The sequence below is a fragment of the Symsagittifera roscoffensis genome, chromosome 5 (assembly GCF_963678635.1).
Source record: "Symsagittifera roscoffensis chromosome 5, txSymRosc1.1, whole genome shotgun sequence".
NCBI classification, from domain to species: domain Eukaryota; kingdom Metazoa; phylum Xenacoelomorpha; order Acoela; family Convolutidae; genus Symsagittifera; species Symsagittifera roscoffensis.
In genome coordinates, this window is record NC_087066.1 from 24087440 (window position 1) to 24108341 (window position 20902).

At 34.9% G+C, this 20902-nt stretch overlaps 1 protein-coding gene across 1 annotated transcript in view; it reads right to left on the reverse strand.

Annotated features, from left to right (window-relative positions):
• LOC134847010 (zinc finger protein ubi-d4-like) overlaps nt 1-20902 on the reverse strand; it is a 601556-nt gene that overhangs the window by 269501 nt on the left and 311153 nt on the right. The gene's annotated exons all lie outside the window — the stretch shown is intronic.

Below are 20902 nucleotides of genomic sequence, written 5' to 3' on the forward strand. Positions count from 1 at the left end.
TCGGTGGAAAGTATTTCGTCAAACTTTGTCCCACAAAAAAGATTTTTTTGAGAATGGAACCAAGATTCAAGCCCTTATGCAAGTTATTCATAAGGTTGAATTCCTGATCAAAAATTAACTTTTTTCATTCGCCCCTAATTTATAAAAAATTTAAATTTAAAAATTTTTAATGTTTAAACTTGGCGCTCAAAACATTTTAACTGGTGTTTTTTTCAAAAGTTGAAAAATCGAAATTTGTATAAAAAACCACACCAAGCAAAATAAAGGTCAAACAATATTTATTAGAAAATAACGCATCAAATAGTCAAAAGAATTCAACCAGTTTGCCATTGAGTTCAACTTTTAAAGAAACATTTTTTTTTGCAGGTCATGGAGGTTTGAATTTGCCAGTTCGGCTAATTTGAATAGTTAAAACGCGATATACTTGGTACTATCAACGCTTAACGGGCTATATAATCCGGCCCAAAAATCATTCCAAACTGTTTTGAGACATGCTAGTCGGTCTAAATGATACGTTATTGTTCCAACTTTCGATACGAAAGTGACGGAATATTTATGCTCGGGTTGCGTTTTTTTTTCTTCAGACAAATTTCGACTTTTTAACTAGCCATTTTTGACGGAGTTTTTTAATATAGTTCCAAAGATATTGTTGTCCTGAGCTTAAACTTGAAAATTTATTTCACCTGTGATCATTTTTTGTTAAGTTATGGGGGTTTAAAGATTGCCATTTTGGCCAATTTGGGACAATTAACGCGCTATATATTTCGCGCTTTTAACGCGTAAGTGGAGATTTAATTCGTTCTAGAAATTGTTCCAAATTGGTTGAAATAAGCTTATTTGCCATAATTGATTTGATACGAGGAGCAAAATCTATCCTTTTGTACTTTATATGGCGTGTGGGGGGATGATTTTCAGAAAAAACTTCAAATTTCAGAAAATAAAAATTTTTATTTTGTTTTATTACATTCAATTTTTTATGTTATTAATGCTCCATAAACCTTAAAAGGCAGTCGAATTATTCAGGGCTTTGCCCTGATACGAGCAGTCTTGTTATATTGTAAATGTATCACTTTCTACTTTAAATAGCGTGATGTTTTTCAAAATTGTGTTTTTATAAAATTTTGTTTTTTGTTTTTGAAAATTTAATAAATTTTCATCGATGGCGCCAATCAATACTTCTTTTAAAGAGGAGCGTAGGCCGATAAGAAAACGCAATTTTAAGTCAAACCGAGCAAAAAAGTGTTCAAAAGAGTCATTTTGGGCCTTGTTTTCTAACTCCCAACCCTCAGGGGAAAACTAGAACAGCTTTTAATCAATAGTACTGGTTTTCGCTAAAAAAGGTCCCTTAGATGGTGCTTGCGGCGTCTCATTGCAGTCTTTGTCTCCACTTCTGAGGCTGTTTTCGACCACAGAGCTTCACATGTTTCTTTAATTCTCTCCAGGGCAGCAGGCAATCCAGGGTTTTTGGGCGCAAACTTCTCAATCAAATAAGTAGATTGATTATTTGGCAATTTAATATACGACATTGAATAGTTCATATAATCGACATGAATATTGGTTAATAAAAAGAACGAAATTGCTCCCAACAGAATGAAAAATGCGTTTCGCAATTTCATGTTGGAGAGTAAAACTTGCAAAAATTATGGCTGTAAACATTAAAGAAAGACGGCAGATTTTTGACCAAGTTGTTCCATTGTTATTACGAACAATATAACAGAAAACATACAAAAAGTTAATAAGAAAAAGTACGATGACGCCAACAGACTCCAACGAAAAAAGGAAACGCCTAACCACCTACGTGTAGAAACCAATTCCATTAATCTGACATAGAGGATGCCTTGAACAGCAATCGAAATTATAATCTTCATTTTTGTCAAATATTATGATATTGTTTTGGTATTTTTCTGACCCTGCGTGGAATTAGATGTAATTTTAAGAGCATCGAATATAAAAAAGAAGCGAATTATACCGCTTTGATGGTAGCTCAAAAAACTTAGGAGAGCAATTTCCTCAATTTTAATTAAAATAGGCGTAAAATAATGAAACAAACACAAAAACTCAGCCAGAATATTAAAATTTCAAATTTTGCTAAAAAACTAATTTTTCATTTTGCTTAAGTAGTTTTCCAAATACTGGCGAAGCAAACTGTCATCGAAAAGTCTTCAGAACCAAGCTGATCTTTTAAAACGCAATTAATAACTTGTATGATTCCGAAATTTGAAGAAAATATAGAATAATTTTGCTTAGTGTACTTTTTTTTTTCAATTTTATTACTTAGCCACTTTTAAATAGAACGTTTTTATATCATCTCAAAAGTAATGACGCCGTGAGCTCAAAATTTAAAAATTTTCTTACTTGCAAACCTTTTTTGCGATGTTTGAAGAAAGCAAGGCTGCTTTTATATCAGGGCAAATTTCTATATGTTTCGACTACCCATAAATCAGAAACGATTAGTTTTTGCTGAAAATAATGAAAAAAAAATTGGACAACATTAAACATAATGCGTGAAAAATTTTATAAAACATTAATAGAACCAATTAGCCCTCATTCAGGCGGAAACATTTTTGCAGTGCGGGATAACCCTCCCAAGCGTTACGTTTTCAGCATCCTATATAAAATGTTCACAGCGGGCATAAATAAGTCTGAGGCATGGTCAAATGAGGTGTCAAGTTTTTTTTGGTAATAATATTATTTCGACCTCCAAAAATTGACTGTAAAAAAACACTCCATGCTTAATTATAGACTTTTTTTTCAAAATTTGGAACCATGAAAAAGTTTTTATGCTCGTGATGGTTTTTTTGTACTCGAGAAATTTTTTGTGGCATTGCGTGCATTGAAAATTGAAAGCAAATTATGAGCGTTGAAAACTGCTAATTTCGCCTATTTGGGTCAGTCTATGTGTGATATAATTCGTGTTTTTCACTCGCGGTTGGGGATTTATTCTACTGATAAATCGTTCGTGAAATGAAGCACATTATTTTGGATTAACAATAGGATACCAGACACTTAAAAATTTTTTTGTACTTGGCAGAGCGTGTGATGGGAGAAGAATTTTAAGAAAAATTGTTTTGTTTCATTGTTGAATTTCATTTTGTTTCGAAAGTTTTATCAACATTTTTCATTAGATGTTTTTAAGCACTGTTTCAAACAGGGGGAAAGGGCAGTTGAAATAGTCAGAGTTTTTACCTGATACGAGAAGTATTGTTTTTCTTTGTTTACTACATGAATGCCAGTTTTTAACTTCTCCCAATTAGACAGATAAGGGGAAAAATAACTGGAAAAGTGAAGTGAAAGGGTCTTAAATAGGAAAAACAAACAAATCGCAAAAAAACATGATTGCTTTCGGATTCCATGCCGACAAACTTTCTTATTCTTAAAAAGAACTATTAAAAAAAATTAGAAGTTGCACGATGTTTCAGATAAAATTACAAAAAATAATAATAAGTATAAAATTTTCGAAATAAAATATATGTCTAGGCATTCATGCTTCTGCATTCTAGTTTTTTCGACTTTGGAAGACAGTGACGGAAAATTTGTGCTCGGGGTGGTTTTTTTTAGATAAATTTTAACTTTTTAACTAGCAATTAATGACAGAATTTTTTTTATACCATTCGAAATTTTTTGTTGTTTTGAGCTGTGATCATTTTATATAAAATTATAGGGTTTCGGAGATTTATAATTTTTTCAATTGGAGACAATCAATTAGAACACTCTTGAATTTTACAGGGCGAGAGGTCAAGTCAGGGCTCTGTTTTGCAATCAAGACCTCAAGAACAAAATGATTAATTAAGACCTCAACTTGGGGTTTTAATAACGAGAAAAACACGCAAAGAGTATTAACTGTTGTGCAAAAGCGAGCAAGACTCCGCTATGAGCAGAACCCAAAGAAAAGGAACAGCAGCAGTGCACTAGAAAAATGCTGATAAACTAATGGCTTACGTTTTCCACGAATTAGTTTCTGGTCATTTTTTAAAACAGTTTGGATCATTTTGTTCTAATCATTTGTTTTAACATTATAAACAATGCTGCACAGTTGTGGAGATTCAAGCTCGACATTTCATTTCTTCTTTGTTCCTCTGTCGATTGTATTTCTGGGTGAGAAGTTTTAAGAAATTTGATTTCATTTTTAGCGGTAATTTCCGTTTGGGTCCTTATAAGTTTTTCGATCATTGATCATTTAATTTTGACTACTAAACTTGCAATAAGCTTGTATTCTTTTTTTTGTCAACCAGCCTGGAAGTCTGGCCCAATCGTTTTTGTTTAGATTGATGAAGAGCATACATAATTATACATAATTATAGTTCTTACTCCTCATTTTACTTTTTTACGAAGACCATCTAGGAGAACTTTTAATAAACCTAGGTCCAGTCATCTTGAAAATTTTGTCAAGATTTTGAAAACTTTGCAGATTTATCAAAGATAGCAATGAATTTCTATTTCGTTTTAGTGATTTATAGGGTTTTAAACTGTTTAAAAAATGGACTGTCCTGCTTTCTGATTATTTTCTTGTCAAAACTTTTGATAATTTTTTTGTCAGAGTTTGAATGTTTTACAGGTGATTTATAATTAATTCATGGTCATAAGGCTTCATTCCAATGCTCATGTTTTTTATTCAATTGACTTACTAATGCTTAAATTTCTGCCCCTAACTTATTTCCAAACCGAACTTATTTGTAAATTTTAACTTTGTCTATTTTGTAAGGACTTTATGGGTTAAAAGTTTTGATTCGTTAATTTCTACATCTTTTAAATCTTGTTCCTTGTTCTTCTTAAACTCTCGCAACCGCCGGAATATAAAATTAACACTTCGATTAAAAGACGACAGGGTGTTCATGCTAGGTGAAATCCACAAGGGCAGATCTTGGTTTTTTTTTTTCAAAAGAAAAGATTTCAAAAAAGTTAACAACTCATTAATAAAATGAATCGCTCTACTTGTCCTTCTTCTTAACTTAGCAGTTTTGTTCAGTTTTTGGCAGCTGAAGCTAATTACTAGAGATCGAATTAGAGGGTAATTTTTTAAAATCAAATTGTGATGAATTCAAATAGAGTAGCTCTAAGAATTTGCTCTTAGTCGGAGTAGTAGCCTTTTTAATCAGTTTTTAAATAAGTTTGACCAGAATGGTCTCTGAAAAATTGTCTTTTACGAGAGTAAATATAAGCCTGCGTTAAAATCTACAAACTCCTGGAACTTTTAGGAGCTATTAAATTAAATATTTGAGAACTTTATTATTTGTATTTTCCTAAATGCCTGTCTACTTTTTTTTTGTTTCAGGATCTTAATTTGTTTTTAATGATAGCATATAGCATTGATCTAAGACGCAAAGGCGAGTGCCAAATTCGTTCGAAAAATAAGACCCTTCTCAAAGAAAATTGGTAAATTTATCTGAAACGCCTTGCATGTCCAAAAAAAAATTGTGGAATGAAAATAAAAGAAATTCAGAATTTGGTTTAAAAAATAAATAAAACCTCTTTGATTGTTTTGTTTCTTTAATTTTTAGATATGTAAAATTGTTTCAGTAGTGGGATATTTTGGCAAAACTTAGATTTTTTGTCAAAACCCAATCCTAAGTGACCAAAAGACTAAGTTTCTCCATAGAAAACAGATAACTGGTAAAGTTCAAAAAAAACTCTAATAGCAAATCAGTTGAAAGAAAGCTCAAACTCGAAATAAGAGTTGTTTGGGTTTGTATCTGATAAAAGATTATCAAATCATTTATGCCTTGAAAGACACGATCAAAGGAGTTTACCAATAATATTTGTCTAGCCCGAGTGAAAAGAACCCGAGGCAACGTTTCCTCTTACCACAATTATTTTATTGAACAATCTAAAATCAAACTGCGTAACCCAAATAGCAGACTTCAAGTCAGCAAACGAAAACCGTATTCTAATACTGTTATGAGAGAAGAATATCATTGCCACACAAGCTTAGCAAGTTCGCAAAACATTGGATTATCAGATCAAATTTGTCAGTGCAGGGCTTCGAATTCCCAATTGGCGACCAATCAATTGCAACTAAATGAGTGCAACCAAGTAATATGATGTTTGAAAACCATGCCAATTATTTTCATTTAATTTGATTGCCTTCAGCCGCATTTAGTTTGAGTTTTGATGCTTTGGAAACTTTATGCTGTTTTGATTATAGGCTAAATTGGCATAGACAATCAGGAGGTTCAATTTTTGCTACCCAGGTTGACGTCCACGCAAGAAAAAAATTGTCATACAAGTTCATTTATGGAGTCATAGAAAAAACTTGCATGGAAAATTTTTTTTCCAATCGAAATTTTTTTCGAAAAATACATTTTTCTGATTTAAAACTCAAACAATAAAAAATAATGGCAATTTTGACTACATGAGAGCAACTTCGGCACAAAATTAAGTATTTGAACAACAAAATTTTAATCAGATAATTTCATATATGAAAATTGTATTATATGCATTTTTTCATTAAAAATTATCATTTTGAGGTAAACAAATTTTAAAAACTTTTTATGATTGCATATTCACTTCTGTGCTTAAATTAATCTGGTAAGAAAAAAAAATTATTACACAAAATTTGATTTTTTGAGTTTATAGAGTAGTCCACGTTAAAACTTCTGTTTAGAATTTTATATTCCTAAGAAAAACCTCAACCTGTAAAACATCGGTCTCTATTCTCAACCAGCAAAGTTTACTAGCCATATACAAAAAAACGTGTTTAGTTTATAACTCTGAGTTAAAACGTTAACACTAACTTACATGGCTGATATAACCAAATGCAGTTTATCTGCGTCGTAACTTCCATTTACATTCTGATTTTTCTATGCAACATAAAATTTCAAAAAGATAATTTTGCATTTTAGTTCATGGGAAAAATGCCTAACATACAGTTTTTTTTTATAGAAAATTAGAAAAAAATTTGTCATAAAACTTCATGGAATAAAAAAATTTTTTTCCTCTTTTTCAAACAATTTTTGCGAAAGGTATGGCAAAATTCTTGTTATTTCATTGAGTATGAGGTAAAAAAATGATTTTTCTAAAAAATTTTAGAATAGAAAAAAGCCTAACTTGATAATTTCGAAACTATTTATTTTTGATCTATGACAATGTATGAAATTGTATGATGAGCGTTTTTTCAAAGTATTAAGTCTTATGGAAACCATTTTGTGTCTACACGCTGAATAGTTCTAATAGGCGATTTATTAATGCATTGCTCAAGTTATTTCTCCCGCGCTTAAAATCGTTAAAAGCTGAATTGAGGCAAATCAAGTGTTCATAATACTTCAAGTCAATAAATGGCACTTTGATTTGGCAGTCCAAAATGTACAGTTTATCAGAGTTATAATCAATGACAACTATATGAAACCAATCAAAGTACTGTCGGAACGACGAGATTTTGCCCTGGTATAATAGCAGTCTTGATTGTGTACATTGGGCGTATTCAGATTTCTTTGGCTAACTCACTAATAATGTTGAAGTTAAAAGCAGATATTATGTGAAAATTAATTGTAATTCATGTTCACTGCATATCATGTAAATCAGGCAGAACTGCACTCGATATTTTAGACTTATCCAGACCTATAGAAAAACAGTGATTAGAACGACAGGTGGACAGACATTCAGGACACCATAAGCAGAGTTTCACACAAACTTTACAGACATACACTTTTTCCCGATGTCATAGGTATTTAGATAACTCAAATAACAACTGTAAAAAGTGACGGAACTGTAAAAAGTGACGGATAGATGTATGTATATCTAGTTAAATTTTTTTGTTTGCAGTTTCAGTGCGATTGAATTTTTAGGCTTTTCCCAGCCTACCCTCTCCCTGGGTTTGCCACTAGCTTTTTTGGTTATTTTTGCGTCGTTTTCTTGGATCCATCGGATCATCACTCCCCTTATTTCGGTTGTCGTCTTCCGCGGTATTGTTGAGCGCCGTGGTGGCGTGACGCCTTTTGCTCTCGTCTCCGGTTTTGCTTCTCCCTCTCATCTTGCGGTCCTTGGGTATCGTCCTCCCGCGTTTCTGGTTGCGTTGGCGTTATTCTTGTCCCACTAGCGGTAATAACGGGCATTATGCGCGTGTTTCGTCCGATGTGTCGGAATCGTGATTTGGTTATTCTTCTTCGCTTGCGTTTTTCGGACGTCGTGTTTGTTGAAGTTGTTAATCTCTTCGCTCGCGATCTTCTCTCATTCTAGACCGACGGTTTTTCAGCGCCGTTAGGTAAGCCCCCGGCTATGTCTCCCACTCATTGTTCCGTCACTTTTTTCGCAGTACTTGTTGACGGATATGCCGTCGCTGCCAAGTTCCGGTGCATCATGGGCATCTAGATGTCCTTAACAGCGACATACATTTTATCGCGGCCGTGGTGGTAATAGTGCAGCCGGTGTTTGGTTGAGGTTGCCAGTGCTTTTGTTATTGTGAGTCTTCCGTCCATTCACAGGCAGTTCTCTTTGACCGCAAAGTCGGGAAAGTGTCGGGAAAGTCGGGAAAGTGTGGACGTGTTTGCATTTTCAACGAAGTGTGTGTTGCCGTTGGGTGGAACGTAATTGCATGAATTTTTGCACTCAGCCGTTCGATTTTGTCATGTCTCGGTTCGAAATTGTTTTATCCCCCGGCTAACTTTCCTTTTTGAATCGCCCTTGGCAAATTTAATGAAAGGTTCATCATAAAAGTTTCAATAACGGTAAATGTAGCATCGTAATGGCTTGTGGTGAGCGCATCGGTTCAGGGGTATCTTGATAAATAGTCTACCATTCCCATATTTGATCCTTGATGGCGTTCTGTTTTGCAATCGTAAGTTGATAATCCATCGTACCACCGGGTTAACCTGCTAAAATGCGTTTCTTTTCATTTCAGCGATCAAATTAACAAAGTTAGTAAAGCTTTGTGATCTGAAAAGTTTGCAAAATATTTTCCGTGAAAGTAGTTCTGAAAATGTTTTGTTGGCCACACGACACAAGCAGGCTCAATGATTGCTTACAATACGTCTTTCCCTGGTATGTCAAAATGTTTAAGCTCTGTTAAGTTTCAACCAAATGTTTGGGGGATTAGAACGCCCTTTCGCACTCTTGTGTCCAAAAAAAATATTTATTTTGGCTCAATAACGGCCTTAGGTGGGCGCTTGTTTCCACTAATTTTTGTGGGAACCTAAGCTAACTGTGTAACGACACGAATAGTGATTTTAATTAATTTCCAGTTCGCGGCGCTTTTATTTTTGTCTGTTGCCTTCGTTTAATAATGGAATAATCACGGTACTGCTGATTTGTGAACCTAGCCATTGTCAACTTGATAACGCAAACTTTCAGTTTGGAGTTTCGAAGAAGCGTTCTCTACGTCAAGTTTTTTTAAGATATTTTCTATCAAGGCAATATGTTCAATCTTGTTTACTTAAACACGATTAGAAAATCGCCTCTAGTTGCTTGTGCCTGTGAGAGTTTTTTGCGAGAGTCTTGACCACTCTATAAAAAACCGCGGGCATCAAAATTAGTCCGTGAAAACCGTTTTGAAACAGTACGTCTTGCTCGATTACTCCCCACTAATGAAAAACTCCATTTTTTGCTTGTTTTTGTTTCTAACGCTACAAGCATACGTAAAATTGAGCGTTGTTGAATAAATATCCCCTTCTTTTTTTTCCTACTAGAAAGGATTACTATTGGGGACACGAAATGATTGCCAGAACACTCTTCGAGCTTAACGATGTGTCCCTCTTCCATTAGATGCTTATTTTCCCTATCTATTTTATCCTGCAGACTAATGGGCATCATACGGTCTTTCTGTTGCACCGGTTTTAATACGTCAAAGACACCTGCTTGTACCTTGGCATTATGTATGCACCCTATTCTGTAGCGTAATTTTAAGAACAATTCACAGAAAAATGACCTCCTGCTCATCCTCGGCGCTTGTGTGTTTTTCTGATACTGTCATCACTCAACCCCTCTGAAACAACTCCAAACCAAGGCCTTCCATCAAGTCGCTCCCAAGGATTGACTGATGATTTTCTGCGATAACCGAAATCTTCTGCTGCGTGGCCCACCCATTTAAGTCGATTGTAACTTCTGTTTTGCATTCGTAAGTTGATAATCCATCGTACCACCGGGTTAACCTGCTAAAATGCGTTTCTTTTCATTTCAGCGATCAAATTAACAAAGTTAGTAAAGCTTTGTGATCTGAAAGTTTTGCAAAATATATTCCGTGAAAGTAGTTCTGAAAAAGTTTTGTTGGCCACACGACTCAAGCAGGCTCAATGATTGCTTACAATACGTCTTTCCCTGGTATGTCAAAATGTTTAAGCTCTGTTAAGTTTCAACCAAATGTTTGGGGGATTAGAACGCCCTTTCGCACTCTTGTGTCCAAATAAAAAATTTATTTTGGCTCAATAACGGCCTTAGGTGGGCGCTTGTTTCCACTTATTTTTGTGGGAATCTAAGCAAACTGTGTAACGACACGAATAGTGATTTTAATTAATTTCCAGTTCGCGGCGCTTTTATTTTTGTCTGTTGCCTTCGTTTAATAATGGAACAATCACGGTACTGCTGATTTGAGAACCTAGCCATTGTCAACTTGATAACGCAAACTTTCAGTTTGGAGTTTCGAAGAAGCGTTCTCTACGTCAAGTTTTTTAAAGATATTTTCTATCAATGCAATATGTTCAATCTTGTTTCCTTAAACACGATTAGAAAATCGCCTCTAGTTGCTTGTGCCTGTGAGAGTTTTTTGCGAGAGTCTTCACCACTCTATAAAAAACCGCGGGCATCAAAATTAGTCCGTGAAAACCGTTTTGAAACAGTACGTCTTGCTCGGTTACTCCCCACTAGTGAAAAACTCCATTTTTTGCTTGTTTTCGTTTCTAACGCTACAAGCGTACGTAAAGTTGAGCGTTGTTGAATAAATATCCCCTTCCTTTCTTTCCTACTAGAAAGGATTACTATTGGGGACACGAAATGTTTGCCAGAACACTCTTCGAGCTTAACGATGTGTCCCTCTTCCATTAGATGCTTATTTTCCCTATCTATTTTATCCTGCAGACTAATGGGCATCATACGGTCTTTCTGTTGCACCGGTTTTAATACGTCAAAGAAACCTGCTTGTACCTTGGCATTATGTATGCACCCTATTCTGTAGCGTAATTTTAAGAACAATTCACAGAAAAATGACCTTCTGCTCATCCTCGGCGCTTGTGTGTTTTTCTGATACTGTCATCACTCAACCCCTCTGAAACAACTCCAAACCAAGGCCTTCCATCAAGTCGCTCCCAAGGATTGACTGATGATTTTCTGCGATAACCGAAATCTTCTGCTGCGTGGCCCACCCATTTAAGTCGATTGTAACTAATGCTTTGGCGAGTATATGAATTCTGTTCTTGTGTAAGAAGTCTTTTTTTTTCTGGAATCAGATAATTATTATTTTTGCACGTGGCTCGTTTTAGTTCCGGCGAGCTAAAAACGGTTAGCGGGAGCCGCTGATGAACCACAGCAGCCACTTTCCACAGCGAGGACTCTGGCATTTGGAACTTGCTTTTCTACTACATTTTGCTTACGCTTTATCGCCATTACCGTGTATTCACTCAATCTTGCGGAAGAGTCGTACTCCTCTATGGTTTTCTGTTTCGCCCATCCGCCCTGTTGGTCTTGGAGACTGCTTGACATGCTCTGCTTACTTTGGTGGTGTTCCTGTTCATCCTGCACCATTCCAACTTGTCCGCTCCCTCTCCGTTAGTCAGTTCCCCTAGGGGTCCCGCGTCATGTTCTCTTAAAATAGCAGGTATTTCTCCATGCAAAGCTCGTTGCGTTGTTTGTTGGGCACACAATGATGTGCTCCGGTGTTAATTTAGACGCATCGCAACATTAGCATTAAAAGAGTTTGTTCGCCCCATTCGGTTCTTCGTCCGCCTCGATCCCATTTTCGAAAGGACTCCGTTCCCCGTCTGATGTTTCCCACCGGCTCTTGCATAGTATTAATGTGTTGTGCTTTTGACGCTGGTTTTTTCTGTATATGATTTATAGGCCCAATCGCCTCGTTCGCATAGTTCAGCGTGGAATTTTTCAAAAAAAAATTATTTTTGCGTTGTTCGCATCGATAGAAGAGTCCCCTTTTGTAAGCAATGTTTCTTTCCCTTTTGAATACATGTTCCATATGGTTCAATACTCTGGGACATCTCTCCGTTTTTATAGCCAAAACGGGTTGTATAGCTTTGAAAATTCTTTGTGCCTCATCGCCAATGAATAAATAAAGATTCGATTTAAGTTTTTCTCCAATTCCCTCCGGTTTTTTTTCGCTTAAGTTTGCTGGCAGAGCGGTTACTTGGGCCGGTGTCAGCATGGCATCGAAATAGATATCATCCGGGTCGATATTGTTTTTCGCTACTATCCCCATTGAAATTTGAACATCGATTCCTCCCAGTAGATTGGAGGGTCGTGTGCTCTGGAATCCCAGAAGGAAACTATATTTGAAGAATTTCTATTTTTTTTATTTGCTGGCTGCGCCATGTTGAAGTAGGAAAACAGATATTATGTGAAAGTTAATCGCGAAGGTATATCGTAATTTTAGCTGTAAACCAAGGATAGCTGTAAGCCATGTAAGTAAGGCAGAACTGCACTCATTGTTTTAGGCGTATCCAGACGTCTAGAAGAACAGTGATTAGAACGACCGGTGGCCAGACATTCAAGGACACCATTAGCAAAATTTTACATACATTTTACAGACATAAATTGTACCCCTGTGTCAGTAGCTAGCTCGGAATAGGAAAAATTTGGTCGTCAGACGCAATCAGTTCTGTTGAGAGCAGCTCGGTAACCATTGTATGCAGCTATCTCAAATTATTTTGTAGTCATACCCAAGTTTCACACAATATCGACCCTTATTCGGCTCTAGATTGGTTCAATTTTGACCCTAGTGCTACCATAATGCGAACTGAATCGAACCATTTTCGACCCTAATTTGACCCTGATTTGACCGTATTTTTACATTATTTGAACTATAGTCTTTCTCCTGAAATGAAAAATCTCCCTTAAGTTGAGATTAATTCATTATTGTCAAAGATGGAGAAAGTAAATCAATTATTTGACATACATTTCAAGCAATTGACTTTTTACATCCCTTGATAGACGTTCAGAATATTTGTTGACAAGATTGAGCAGTTCTTAAAAAGAAGATACAGTCGAAAAAAGTTACAAAATGGGTCGCCTATCAATAAAACCCAGTTATAAACAAGAAGCCTTGGTTGCTAGCGACATTCATAACATGAAATAGCTTTTATTTTTTGTTTTTTTTTGTTTCGTTTTTTTGTGTTAATTATTTTAGTGTTGTTGGAACAGAGCATGAGATATCACGAAATTAGTTACTTTTTACAGAACAATTGTTATATTGCCTATCAAAATTGTCGAAATTTACTGTTTGAGTAAATAGTTTTACCGTGGTCTAGTAAAACGCCAATAAATCTCAAATTGTTGAACAAAGAATTGTGCCAAAAATGCCCCGTTTTGTCGACAATGACGAATTGTACCAAGAAACCCAAAATTGTCAGTATATGCCAAATACACCAAATGGGTACTCTCATTGAAGCTATTTGTGTCATTGTAGCGGGAGTGGAAGTAGTCAACAATCTGAAACTAAGCAAAGACCGTTTTGTTGAAACATATGACATTGAATAACTCAAATTTGGAGCTCAGATTAGGATATATCAGATTAAAAATTTCAGATACGGATTTCAAGGGGTGATATTTCCCAGAAAGAAAAGGGTGTAACAACTTAACCTGATGCAGCAAATAAATGTTTGCGAACTAAAAGAACTGATTCTTAAAACAGAGAGATGCTAGTAATGGAACTGCACTGCTCTCTCCAATTATAACGTCTCCAGCTAATATAGCCCCCCTCCCCCACATTCTTAACACAAAGTACAAGTGAAGTGCTTATCTTTTTTCTGCATTTAGAAATAGGGTGATATGATGGGACTGCTGTAAATCAATCTGCATTACAGGTGATGGTGTTAACCCGTACCACGTTGGCCAGCAATCGGAATCAATCTGAATTCGAAAAACTAAAAGCTAAACGAAAAAACTAAACGAATTCGCTAAAAGCACAGAAATAGAGGAATTAGTCCCTGTAACTGCTTACTTATCATAAATTAACAAATTAAACTTGAAAAAATCAGCTGACCTTCAGGTTTTGGATAACCAAATTTGTTTTCCTAACAGTGTCTAGTATAAGTGGTCTAGATTTTCGACAATTTCACTGTTCAGCACACTATTCTTCACCTTAAAACGCTGTGAAAACTTGCTCATTTCCTCAAGTTTGATCGCTTCAATTTTCTAAAGGAAACAATGGCTCGGTCGTTTAGCTAGTGTCTATTGTACCGACATTCGTAACGAAAGTAACGGAATATTTGGGCTCGGGTGGGTTTTTTCTTCAGACAAATTTCGACTTTTTAACTAGCCATTTTTGACAAAATGTTTAGTATCATTCAAAAGTTATTACTGTTTTGAGCTTAAATTTGAAAAGATATTTCACCTTTGACCATTTTTCGTAAAGTTTTGGGGGTTTAAGGATTGCCAATTTGGGACAATTAACGGGGGATATATTTCGCGCTACTAACGCGTCAGCGGTGATTTAACCCGTGTTAGATATCGTTCCAAATTGGTTGAAAGAAGCTTAAATGTCATAATTGATTTGTTACTAGGAGCGAAATTTATCACTTTGTACTCTCTATGGCATGTTGGGGGGGGGTGATTTTTATAAAAAATCTCAAATTAAAAAAAATCATTTTCTTTTTTTTTATTTTAAATTTTTTCATGTTAAAACCTTAAAAGGCAGGCGGATCATTCACCGTTTCACCCTGATAAGAGCAGTCTTGTTTTTCTAGTAATTTATTAAATAAGTTGTTATCGATCTGCTTCATAGTTACAATAATTAGTGAGAAAAATATAAAACTAAAATTAAAGGAGGTAGATATCCGTGTTGACCTCCATGCACCGAAAATGCTTATCATACAATTCCATACATCAGTAATACATATAATTTTTGTGCAGTTTCGAAAAATGGTTGAAAAAAGATATCAACTAAATTCTGCGGCTGTTTGATTCTAAAAAAACACTCTGGAGATGAAAAAAAACCCAAGGTTTTTTGCTTTTCCATTAGAAGCCAAACGGTGTTTCTTTGTGAGTTTTAAGCGATTTCCGCAAGAAGGACGCTCCCTTTGTTATTCCTTTGTTCTTCTTTTTTCTTTGGTTGTTCCGACAAGTTTTCAACATGTTTAACGACTTGTTTCTGGAATCCAGGAACATGCAGACATAACATTGTGCGCCTATCCAGTGCACATTTTGACCTGGTAATGTTGAAAAAATGCTTATCATTCATACAATTCCCATTTATAGAAATTGTATGACCAGCATTTTTTGATGACGACACAAAAATTTCTCAAATAATTTTGAAACTGCCCCAAAATTGTTTTTTTAATTCGAAAATCGAATAGTGTACTCATAGTGTACTCGAAGTTTTTTTGGTGCTTTTCCAATTTTTTGTACTCTGAGTAAACCAAGGTATTTGTCACTTGAGTTCTGTTACGAACACAACCCAAAATTTGCATATAAATTTCATCTATGGAAAAATTCTGATCACAGAGATTTCTTACATTTTTTGTACGCATTGAATTGTATAAAATTTGTATAAAATATATGAAAATTGTATGACAAGAAGTTTTGGTCAACCCGGGTTTATAGTTTCCTTAACAGTTGATATAATTTCTAACTGATTATCTGACTATAGATGGCATCCAGAACGACGGTGGAAAACTAGCTAGCATAATCCCTGTCAGCGTTCTGGGTTCTGGGTGTTCAATACGTCTCGATGTGTAAAGAGCGTTTTGTTTCCCCTCAAATTTTCAGAAAACTAGGATCGTATCTTATGCAAAGAATAAAAATGGTGAAAAAAATTAAAAAGAAACAGAAACCACAAAATTTGAAAAGATATTTCACCTTTGACCATTTTTCGTAAAGTTCTGGGGGTTTAAGGATTGCAGTTTTGGCCAATTTGGGACAATTAACGGGCGATATATTTCGCGCTATTAACGCGTAAGCGGTGATTTAACCCGTGTTAGATATCGTTCCAAATTGGTTGAAAGAAGCTTAAATGTCATAATTGATTTGTTACTAGGAGCGAAATTTATCACTTTGTACTCTCTATGGCATGTTGGGGGGGGGGGGGGGGGGGGGGGGGTGATTTTTATAAAAAATCTCAAATTAAAAAAAATCATTTTCTTTTTTTTTATTTTAAATTTTTTCATGTTAAAACCTTAAAAGGCAGGCGGATCATTCACCGTTTCACCCTGATAAGAGCAGTCTTGTTTTTCTAGTAATTTATTAAATAAGTTGTTATCGATCTGCTTCATAGTTACAATAATTAGTGAGAAAAATATAAAACTAAAATTAAAGGAGGTAGATATCCGTGTTGACCTCCATGCACCGAAAATGCTTATCATACAATTCCATACATCAGTAATACATATAATTTTTGTGCAGTTTCGAAAAATGGTTGAAAAAAGATATCAACTAAATTCTGCGGCTGTTTGATTCTAAAAAAACACTCTGGAGATGAAAAAAAACCCAAGGTTTTTTGTTTTTCCATTAGAAGCCAAACGGTGTTTCTTTGTGAGTTTTAAGCGATTTCCGCAAGAAGGACGCTCCCTTTGTTATTCCTTTGTTCTTCTTTTTTCTTTGGTTGTTCCGACAAGTTTTCAACATGTTTAACGACTTGTTTCTGGAATCCACGAACATGCAGACATAACATTGTGCGCCTATCTAGTGCTTATTTTGACCTGAAAATGTTGAAAAAATGCTTATCATTCATACAATTCCCATTTATAGGAATTGTATGACCAGCATTTTTTGATGACGACACAAAAATTTCTTAAATAATTTTAAAACTGCCCCAAAATTGCTTTTTTAATTCGAAAATCGAATAGTGTACTCATAGTGTACTCGAAGTTTTTTTGGTGCTTTTCCAATTTTTTGTACTCTGAGTAAACCAAGGTATTTGTCACTTGAGTTCTGTTACGAACACAACCCAAAATTTGCATATAAATTTCATCTATGGAAAAATTCTGATCACAGAGATTTCTTACATTTTTTGTACGCCTTGAATTGTATAAAATTTGTATAAAATATATGAAAATTGTATGACAAGAAGTTTTGGTCAACCCGGGTTTATAGTTTCCTTAACAGTTGATATAATTTCTAACTGATTATCTGACTACAGATGGCATCCAGAACGACGGTGGAAAACTAGCTAGCATAATCCCTGTCAGCGTTCTGGGTTCTGGGTGTTCAATACGTCTCGATGTGTAAAGAGCGTTTTGTTTCCCCTCAAATTTTCAGAAAACTAGGATCGTATCTTATGCAAAGAATAAAAATGGTGAAAAAAATTTAAAAAGAAACAGAAACCACAAAATTTTACTGAAAAATGGGATCAAACGTACAATCCCCCCCCCCCCCCCCACCGAAAAATTCAGGGGAATAAAATAGTGTTTTTTTTATATCAACTTTGAGGTCAAACTAATTTGATCTAATTTATCGAGAAAATTACTTCGAAAATAAATATGTATAATAAATTGGTTAAAGTAACAGCATAAAAAGGTTAAAGTATAATTTGGTTAAAGTAACAGCATAAAATAGGTATTCCTTTTGATAAATTTTCTCAAGCAGTCTTTTCAGTCTTTTCAACATTAATACGAAGCTAGGGGAAGATTCTACGGTAGGTCATTTTGGGGGGATTGTACGGTTGATCTGAAAAATGTAATGATTTACTCGAACTGGTTGAAAAATTTTCTGAAGAATTTGACGGTCCCCTGCAGAAACAATATTTCATTTGAGTCAAAATAGGTCAATTCCGAATCTTCGTAGGCTTTTTTGTATAAGTTTCGAGCTTTCTGCTCACAGAAAAACTATACAATACTCCATTGTTGGTTTTTGATTCAAAAAAATTACGCATCGTTTAATTAGTGCAAACACTTCGATTTACAGATATCAGTGTCTTTTTAGCATTGTGTCTTTTGAAAAGTTTCAAAAAGACTGGATGCTTATCGCTTTTCGTCACATTTTCAAGACAGCTTAACAAATTTAGTCCGCCTAGCTGCCGACACTCATTCTTTCTGTTTACAGAAAGAGAGGTATGAAGAAAGTGTTCGATATACTTTAGCTCTATCTTATCTTATATATCAAACGAAAATCGGAATGCGCTATGGACGATATGTTTAACAGAACACAATGCTTAAGAATTAAAATGAGACCATGTTTACAAGGCTATTACGAAGCATTCAGAGCAACCATCAGAAGCAGAAGAACTCGAACCAACTTCAAGGCTAGACAGTACCTGCCTAATTTTTGCTCAAAATCTCATTTTCATGTCTCTCTGGAAATGGGACTGTAAAATACCAGTCTGGAACGAATCTTTTACAATTAGTGACCTCCATGCTAAGAAAGAAAGTTTTTTTAAACCGATTCGGTCTATGAAACAAATGGAAATTTTTCAGCGTTTCATAGCTTGAAAAGCTAGCTCATCAAGCTAGCTTAGAACAGCTTTTTTGCGAATCTGTTCAGTCTTTGAAAAACCATGAAAAGATTCAGAATTTCATAATTTTGAAAGCTTGCTCAGAAAAACAAACTTTTCACAAACCGACTCTATTTATGAAATAACTTGAAATAATTCAAAGCTTCTGAAAAACTGAAATTTTTTGCAAATCGATTCGAGCCAAGGAATAACTTGAAATATTTCTAAGTTTTATAGCTTTAAAAGCTTGCTCAGAAAAACTTATTTTTTTCACGAACCGATTCATCAGTCTATGAGTTAACTTGAAATATTTCAGAGTTTCATAGCTTGGCTAGAGTACCTCAAACAACTTAAACTTTTTGCAAACCGATTCGGTCCACGAATTAACTTGCAAAATTTCAAAGTCTTATAGCTTGAATAGCTTGCTTTAAAAACTTAAAGATTTTCGCAAACCAATTCAGTCTATGAAATAATTTGAAAACTTCAAAGGCTCATAGCTTTAAGAGCATGCTCAGAAAATCTTTAACTTTTAGCGGACCAATTCAGTCTATGAAAAAAATGAAATAATTCAAAGTTTCAGCTTGATTAGCTTGCTTCGAAAAACTTAGAACTTTTCGCGAACTGATTCAGTTTATGAAATAACTTGACGTATTTCATAGATGCATAGCTCTAATAGCTTACTTAGAAATACTTCAACTTTTCGCGAACCGATTCGGTCTACGAAATAACCTGAAAAAGATCAAAGTTTCATCGTTCGAATAGCTTGCTAAAAAACTTAAAGTTTTTCGGGAACCAATTCAGTCTATGGAATAACTTGTAATGATTCGAAATTTCATAGCTTTAAAAGTTTGCTTAAAAAAACTTAAACCTTTTGCGAGCCGATTCCTTGTCCTAGTATTGAAGTTTGATTTTGATTTGTTCAAAATATGTTTCTCAATGATTTCATCCAAGGATGGTTAATTAGCCAGCATTAGATAGTTGAAAACTTATATCGGTCCACGAACGCTTACTTTATGCTTAATCAAATCAGTTGATTGAAAGTTTTCTCCACATAATAGATTTATTTCGTTTTAACTGTTTGATGCTGTTTTTTTTTGCAACTTCTATATCTGCGAGGCAATCTAAATCGAATGCTTCATTGATCAGCTGTGTTCTACAATATGACGACTACAAAAACTTGTGTCAATTCCATTGTCAGATTCGTTTATCAGAATTTTGACTGGAATGAAATTAAGTGTGTATGCTCAAAAACCGCATACCCAGAAGAGAAATTCTGATTACTAACTTAAAAATTAAAAAAAATCACTCATATAGACAGAGAGAACGCGATTTTTCAGCAAACAACTAGAGTTTGCAGCCTTCTTGATTTATGTAAAGCGTGTAGAAGAGCTGAATTCAAAAATAATGTTAAAACACTTTTTAAAAAGACTGCCAAAAACTGTTGTTAAAATGCAGTTACACAGTTTTATTGTTGATGTTTTGACTAGACTTTAGATTAGTTACTTTTTAAATACACTGCATAATACGTTTTGCTCAAAATATACAAAAGATTGGCTCAAAAATTACACCAAAAACTAATTTCACGTTGTTTTCAGTGCCATCCGTTTCAATTATAAACAGCAATTTTTGTGAGACACTATCGTATTAAACGTGGTCCCTTGTCATTTTATGCTTTTTGTAAACCATTTTGAACTCCAAAATCTGTTTTTTCTTCCATTAGTTAATGAAACTCATCAATTGAATTGTCATCGGAAGATTTATCAAACTAGACATATGGCTGGTGCAAGTACCTCAAGTAGTCAAGCAACCAACGATGGCCTGGAATGCTCAATTTGTGCTGATAATTTGCTTGATCCTCGAGCACTACCTTGCGGACATTCGTATTGTGGTCCCCCAAGAACCTGCTTAAGTGCCCTCCAAAAACCTGGTGATGTGTTAAAATGCGCAATTTGTTGCAAAGAGTACATCATAAAAATTTCAGATATGAAACCCTTATATGGAATACGTGAACATTTAGAAAGCTATTCAAACGAAATCAACGCGTATAAAAACAAAATCCAAGATTTGGAACAAAAAATGAAAGGTCTGAAAGAAGAAGTTAAGAAAACTCCAAAAACCATTGTAATATATGAGCCTGAACCTCGCGATTTGAATAACTGCACTCCAAAAACTGCAGAAAGACTGGAATCAAATTCAAAAAAGTCAGTTTTTAACGCAATTTCTTCGGTACTTCGACGCGCTCTTCCATCGCAACCTGATATTAGTTCCAGCGTGACACCCGTGCCTACTGGAAGCCTGTTGCCTGAAAACAACCATATCAAGATAAATGATTTTTGCTACATCGACGAAGATTACATGGCCGCTTTCTGTGAGCACAAAAACCAGTTT